This window comes from Rutilus rutilus (assembly GCF_951802725.1).
Source record: "Rutilus rutilus genome assembly, chromosome: 25".
Classification (NCBI taxonomy): Eukaryota; Metazoa; Chordata; class Actinopteri; order Cypriniformes; family Leuciscidae; genus Rutilus; species Rutilus rutilus.
Genome location: NC_140229.1, coordinates 28,623,255 through 28,631,061, shown reverse-complemented (window position 1 = coordinate 28,631,061; position 7,807 = coordinate 28,623,255). Strand labels below are relative to the sequence as shown.

Genomic DNA, 7,807 nt, shown 5'->3' with positions numbered 1-7,807 from the left:
GATACGTTTTACTCGATTGTACATATGGATACAATGATGTAAAGTCAAAGTAGTAGATCCTCTCATTTTCACCTGTTTGGTGATACAATTTGTAGGCATTTGTTCTTCCGCCATATAATCCATCACGAGGCCTCAATCTCTCAGGTGCTTCGTAAGACTGTATAAACTGTTTGACGTCCGGATCTGTCTGTTTTAACCCCTCCCACTCACACTCCCAAATAGAAATGACACGCAAGCCATACACTTTTCGCAGGGTTTCTAGTTTTGCATCCGACTGTCTTCTGAGATCACCAAAAGTCACTTTCGATAAAGGTTGAATTTCTTCTGCCGTGAAGAATGACCGTGAAAAAAGCACCCTAAGTACTCCAAGGCTGTCTTCGTTCCATTATCATCCTCATAATAACCATCTAGGTGATATGGACCTACCGCACGCTCGCCATGGTTTAGTGCATGTTGTATCTCCACGTTTTGACTCAGTTTGAAATACTCAAGCCACTGGATAGATGTGTTTGAAAAAGTTTTGTGTTGATTAATATAGGCATGGCTGTGTGTTAGAGCTAACGTGTCGCGCGAGAGAAAATTTGTTTTGAAAGTTTTCATACACACACCTGGTAATGTGATTGACTTGAATGGGTCGATGTATGTGAATTGTATAAATTCGGTTCTGTATCTCAAGCATGCGTCCCGTAGAATAATTACGTCATTCCTACAGTAAAAAGCGAGTTCCTTTTTGAAGTTAAAGATACCACCCAATACACCTGAATACCATGTGTTAAATCTGACACGCTCGGTCTCACTCATTGTCTCATATCCGTAAAACTCTTTTGCAGGATAGGGACCGATATATTCTGCATTTTGTGGTTTATTGAAAAGGTGGGGGAAGTATCCCTTCTCATGTGCATCTAAGTTAAGGGCTGCTGGTATTTTTGCAAGCTTGAAGGGAATAAATTGCCATGAGTCAATGAAACGCTGCTTGAAGACAGTATCATACATCATACAAGGGTTCTGCATAGAATTCTGCAACCCTGCATAATAATCTTTGGACTTATTCCTTCGCTGGTAAGATACTCTAACAGAATGTAGGAATCAAAGCCGGAGGAATTATGCGCTATGAAAGTATATCCTGCATATTTTGGGCGTCTGAAGTGTTTAATCAGACGTGCCACACAATCTATCCCTCCGGCTTCAAACGTCTCACCTGTCTGTGTCATGCCACATACATAGTTTGCTATGTGTCTCCCATCATGAACGAATGTTTCAAAATCATAATAAATGTATTTATCGTCTTTTGGTTCAGGTTTTAGAGGATGAATGTAACATTCATGATCACCTCCACTGGTCAAAATCTCGTAACAATGTGCACAATGCTCTGGAGAGCATTTGTGAGTTTTTATTTTTTCACCACCAGGTGGCGTTCTATAAACGGCATGGCATTTTGAGCAAAATCTCACAGTTTCACACTGAGATCTTTCGCCGGGGGTTTGTGATTTTTTATGTGATTCGTAACAGAAGTTGTTTTTACAGAATCTCAGACATTCTGCACACTGTCTTTTTCTGCTCGTGTACGAGCGACATTCGGATGTCATGCATATCTTGCAAACAAACTGGCATTCGTGTGTTTTTCTATCTTTATGCCCCCTGAAACAGTACTCACACACGTACAAAGTTCCTATAAACCCAGTTAAATTTCTTATTAGATGAAAATGCCCCTCGTGCAGAAATAAATGGGCTGTCTTTAGGTGTAATTCGTCTGTGTTTTTGTACACCTGGAGTTTCCCAGAGCTGTCTCTGTAAAAAACTACAATTTTTATGCCTAATTTATTTTCGAAAACAGACAAATTGTGGAGCCCTATCTGCTCGTCTATCTTAAAACCGCATCCTGTATGAATCTCCATCGCAGGCGTCTGTAACTCTTGATCTGTGAATTTTGGATTGAGGAAATATGCTAGACAGTAGCTCAAACACATTTCATTATCGATATTAATGGGGCTAAATAAATGCATTTTATTCCTACTAATACTCTCGCTGATAGCCAGGTCACTAATCTTCCTTCGTCCGCCACCCGCCTTATCACGTACAATTGAGATTTGTAATGTTAAGGTCGAATCGTTGGTCACGTCACTATTACTCTGAGTAACTTGTTCAATCTGATTTATGAATGATGAAGGATTGTGGTTGTTATCAGGTGTTAATACTGTATTTACAGACCCCGGTAGACTTTCTCCGGCAAGAGCTATGTTTATGAAGCCTGTTTGACCAGCTAGCTGTTGTGAAAACTCCACCACCTCGTTTAGAATATTATGGAGGCGTGAATTATATTCTACAAAATCGGTGGTCTGTATTTGTCTGAGATCTAACGATCTTTGTAACTCTACACCATTAAAACGTGGTCGTGGTGTTATTGTGAAATCCCCAACAACACCCCCGTTAGCCATCAGAGAATCTATCTGCGCACGACTTAACTCCGTACGCCGGGTTTGAGATGCCCCTACTGCACCACCCATCTGTGCGCTCTCATCTCCATCATCCACGACCGACTCTATCCAACCATGCTGGTTAATTATAATATTATCCAATCTTTCCGTATTAGACAAATCAGCAGTATTTAGACCTCTTAACTGTTCACGTATTAAAAGATTGAGTGTCTCGTTATTCTCAGGTCTAGATCTTGATCTTGAGCGGGCTATTTCATCACACTCTGACTCGGCTCGTTGTCTTTTAGGAAACATTTTGATATGTTTTTATTTTTAAAATTGTGTGAAACAGAAGCGTACCATCAAATATGCACCACAATGTTGTTAATGGTATACATCATAACTATCAGTAAAACATAAAAAAATCTTACACATCTAGATAAAAACAATAACAGCCAAATGATTTTAATACAATAACAGTGAAATGGATTTAAAAAAAATAGTCAAGCATTATCTCATGTATTCCTCGATTGTCTCTGCATAATATTTAATCTTTCAGAGATTAAAGACAATACAGTAATAAGCAACGAGTGATCGTTCCTCACCTCCGAAAGTTCTTGCTGAAGTGCAAAGACTGTGTTACGTAATTGTCTGTTTTCTTCCAAGACGCGGTCTTGGGAAATGCCGAAAAATTCCACCGCACTTCTTAAATCGACGGTGTGTTGATTCTGTGTGTCAATGAGTCTATGCAGAAGGTCCGCAATACCGCTCTGGGCTCCTGAGACTATATCCCCTGTCTGATGGTAAGTGAGCGGTAATGTAGCAATTTCCAGAATACGTTGGAAACATCTGTTTGCCGTGCGCAGAGTGGCATAGCTCAAACCACGGAGATCTCCCACGTTGAATAGAGGAGTGAAGGCCTCCCCATCTTCATCACTGCTTTCTAATGAATTCGGTTCAGAATTGATGGTTTTCAGTATGGATTGTTGAGATTCAAAAAACACTTGCGCCTCTCTTTCGTCAGGGATTTCTTCTAGACCAAAAACATATAAATATATTATATGACTTATTTAATATAGATAAAATATAATGAAACAAGAAATACATCTAACCGTCTTCCGAAGAATCCGAACTCTCATTAGAATATTGCCCAAATCGTTTTTTTCCTTGAGTTGTGGATGAAACAGATGGACTTTCACTGTTTTCTTCTAAAAACAAAACAAAAGACAAAACAAAACAATATTATGTTATTTAAAAAATTCAGACGAGTAAAAAATTATAATTAGACATAAATAGTTTTCTTTTTCCTTACCTTGCTCCGGATAGATTCATTCTTGTCCATAAATTTTCCTAAGACGCTTTACCCCTTTGTGCGGCCCGCCAATTATGTTAGCCGCTCCTGTGGCTGCCGATGCAAGAGACAGGGTCGGAGGGGAAGAATCCTCGCCTTCGACTCCAGGTGAGGCTTGACATATAGCACTCCCTGTCCCTCCACAGCTTTGGGGTCGTGGCGTTGTGTTTGGGGTAACGTCCTCGTATATCTGATTGGACGGATTTGGATCAGCAACCAATGGGTGCTTAGCTGGCTCCGGCGAATGGGCGGGGCTATGAGGCGGTGCGTCCTCTGTGATTTCTGTTGAAATAGACCTATGAGTTGATTTTTTCTTTAAAACAAATATTAAAGTAGTAAATATAAAAAAGACATAACAAAAATATCCCGTACCTTGTAAAAAATCATCTGGTGACACCCCTGGGGGAAATGATGTATCATCTGTAAATAAAAAACATTTATTGAGATACCTTTTCAATTTTGTAGGTTAAATTTATAATAAAATTAAATAAAAAATAAAAAACACTCACATAGATCGTTAAGGATTTCTCGTAATTCCAAATCAAGATAGTGATTCGACGAGACTTCGTCTCCTTCTGATCCATGATGATGATTTGCAGCCATTTCGCCGACTCGATGTGTCTCGTTTGGTGGTCTGATACGTGAATGGATTTGTCTCCTTTTAAAGATCCCGATACGACAAGATAAAAAAAAAAAACCTTTTACCCTTCCTTTTTCAAAGAAATGGTAGGAATTCTGATACCTGATTTGTATGCCTAGAAAAACATATGTTGTATCTGACGTCATCTCTTCAAATAAGCTCTGCAATAAAACTAATTCACACAAATCCGTCAAAAAGAGAAAAAATTAAATATGCAGGATGTTATCACATAGGCCATAACACCTTGTGTAGACATTATGACGCCGGGTGTACGCGCGCGCGTGTGTGTGTGTCGTATGAGTTGAGAGAGCCTTAAAAAACTCTATGGTCTATACTTTTAATATAGGTTCATTTGGTAACAATTAGACATTGGAAACCATATTATTTACCACATTTCATTATCGATGTTCAAAGTGGTTTACAAAAAAAAAAGCAGTATTAAAACATTTTAGAAAAGGAAATAAAAATACATGATATAGAAATAATCTGAATTAGAGTATGTGTGTGTGTGTGTGTGTGTGTGTGTGTGTGTGTGTGTGTGTGTGTGTGTGTGTGAATGAGTGAAATATTCCCTATGGAATAGTTTTTATAAAAGAATAAAATCACATATAGCTCTTGCCATGTTTGCGCTCCTTTTTAAACAGCTCATGTGACTGTGACGTTGTGGGAAGGGAGGAAGGGAGGAAGGGAGGAAGGGAGGAAGGGAGGAAGGGAGGGAGGGAGGGAGGGAGGGAGTATTCCCACGTGATGTCATTTTAGGGAGAACCCTTAAATCAAAATTGACCTCTCAGCTTTGAGAGGGGTGTGTTAGGGGGTGTGGTCTCTTCGAGCCGTTGCATCGGATTTCTTTGGTCATTTAAGTTCGACCACGGAGATGACCGGATGTGTTTTCTATTTGGGAGCTTGAAGGGGGTGTGGGGTTTTCCCACGGTGACAGCTGTTGGGGCGGGGCTAGGGGCGGGGTTTGTGTCTGTCTCTCTGTAGGCCTCACAGAACTTCATTTCTCGCTGACCTCCGGAGTGAGTAGACGTTCTCCACTCTGCTCCAACATAAGGAAACACTTATATCTTTTTTAAACTCTGAGTCCTTTAACGAATGGTATGTAGAAACGTAAGACTTTTTAACAATGTTTGTGTTTTATGTAAAAGTTTTACAAAATACTATGTGAAAGTTAAATGCTTACAAGTCAACATTTTAAAAATGATCTTTTTGTAATGTTTTAACATCTTGAAATAACACTAACTCATTTTTTAATAACTCTTTTTAGAGAAAAATGCAATTTTAGTTTGTTTTATGTTAACGTTTTACAAAATACTATGTGAAAGTTAAATGCTTACAAGTCATCATTTTAAAAATGATCTTTTTGTAAATGAAAAAAGTTTTTAATGTTTTAACATCTTGAAATAACACTAACTCATTTTTTAATTACTCTTTTTAGAGAAAAATGCAATTTGAACTTATTCCACTGTTGTTTTAACGTTTTAAAAGGGATGAATGTACATCTGTCTTCTTTAATAAAAACACTGATCTCACACTCTGATTATGTTTTTATCGTACATTTCTTTAAAAGTTTTAATATGTAGCGAGCAACAAGACATTTCTTTACATTTCTTTAAAAGTTTTAATATGTAGCGAGCAACAAGAGGCTCGACTGAAACGCGCAACTGTGTGTTTTCTGGAATACTCTGCTCTCTTGTTATTGTCAGCGTTGCTTTGTAGTCAAGGTAAGGCCATCTTCGATTCTCAGCTTCCCTTATATTTTGAACTTCACATAATTGTGTATTTTAGTTGGACGCGTTGCCACATTAAACAAGCAGCCGCGAGTGAAAATTATTATTGTTAAAGTCTAATTTGCACTTTAAGCCTCTGCTCCTAGCACTTTCAAAGCGAAAGTTGGCCCATTATCGCGTTATCCACTTAATTGCAAGACCGAACCAGCATCTGTTAGAATACCTTTAAATAGACGAGATTCAGTTCACTCCCGTAGGACAAGCGAGCAACAAGAGGCTCGACTGAAACGCGCAACTGTGTGTTTTCTGGAATACTCTGCTCTCTTGTTATTGTCAGCGTTGCTTTGTAGTCAAGGTAAGGCCATCTTCGATTCTCAGCTTCCCTTATATTTTGAACTTCACATAATTGTGTATTTTAGTTGGACGCGTTGCCACATTAAACAAGCAGCCGCGAGTGAAAATTATTATTGTTAAAGTCTAATTTGCACTTTAAGCCTCTGCTCCTAGCACTTTCAAAGCGAAAGTTGGCCCATTATCGCGTTATCCACTTAATTGCAAGACCGAACCAGCATCTGTTAGAATACCTTTAAATAGACGAGATTCAGTTCACTCCCGTAGGACAAGCGAGCAACAAGAGGCTCGACTGAAACGCGCAACTGTGTGTTTTCTGGAATACTCTGCTCTCTTGTTATTGTCAGCGTTGCTTTGTAGTCAAGGTAAGGCCATCTTCGATTCTCAGCTTCCCTTATATTTTGAACTTCACATAATTGTGTATTTTAGTTGGACGCGTTGCCACATTAAACAAGCAGCCGCGAGTGAAAATTATTATTGTTAAAGTCTAATTTGCACTTTAAGCCTCTGCTCCTAGCACTTTCAAAGCGAAAGTTGGCCCATTATCGCGTTATCCACTTAATTGCAAGACCGAACCAGCATCTGTTAGAATACCTTTAAATAGACGAGATTCAGTTCACTCCCGTAGGACAAGCGAGCAACAAGAGGCTCGACTGAAACGCGCAACTGTGTGTTTTCTGGAATACTCTGCTCTCTTGTTATTGTCAGCGTTGCTTTGTAGTCAAGGTAAGGCCATCTTCGATTCTCAGCTTCCCTTATATTTTGAACTTCACATAATTGTGTATTTTAGTTGGACGCGTTGCCACATTAAACAAGCAGCCGCGAGTGAAAATTATTATTGTTAAAGTCTAATTTGCACTACCAGATAGTGTTCCGACGGGTCGTCCGCGGGACATAGGGTGATTTGAAGGGTTAACTTTATGAAAGACAAAAAAAAAAAAAAAAAATTTTTTACAAGTCGCATATCTATGGAAAGCTGAGATTCTTGTGATTCTAACGATATAAGCCATTTTAGGATACAATAAACACAGCGGGTACAATCTGTGTCTTTGTCAGACCACCAACAGCCAAATAAACAAACAGGAAGTGGAAGACACTTGCCTAAAAAGCCTTCTGTTCGTCCACTGATCCATTACATTGCAACAACAATGGTTTAGTTACACTGTAAAGGCTCCATACAATCAATTTAGCGAAGTATTTAGTCCATAACACATTTATATATCAATAAACATCCACTTACTGTGAATAGTAGCATTCCAAGTTAGCCGACAGAGCTCTCAAAACTATCGAACATACTATGGTAAATCTTCAAATTACATGT

At 38.9% G+C, this 7,807-nt stretch overlaps 2 long non-coding RNA genes across 2 annotated transcripts in view; both read left to right on the top strand.

Annotated features, from left to right (window-relative positions):
- The first annotated feature begins 6,061 nt into the window (after nucleotides 1-6,061).
- LOC311285403 lies at nucleotides 6,062-6,796 on the top strand. Its single transcript, XR_014626353.1, has 3 exons — nucleotides 6,062-6,129; nucleotides 6,369-6,490; nucleotides 6,730-6,796. It is a non-coding gene; the product is annotated as an uncharacterized lncRNA (long non-coding RNA).
- Nucleotides 6,797-7,295: 499 nt separating this feature from the next.
- Nucleotides 7,296-7,807, top strand: part of LOC311285402 — a 1,663-nt gene continuing 1,151 nt past the window's right edge. The window contains exon 1 of the long non-coding RNA XR_014626352.1: nucleotides 7,296-7,807. This exon is cut by the window's right edge and continues 386 nt beyond it. This is a non-coding gene — a long non-coding RNA (uncharacterized lncRNA).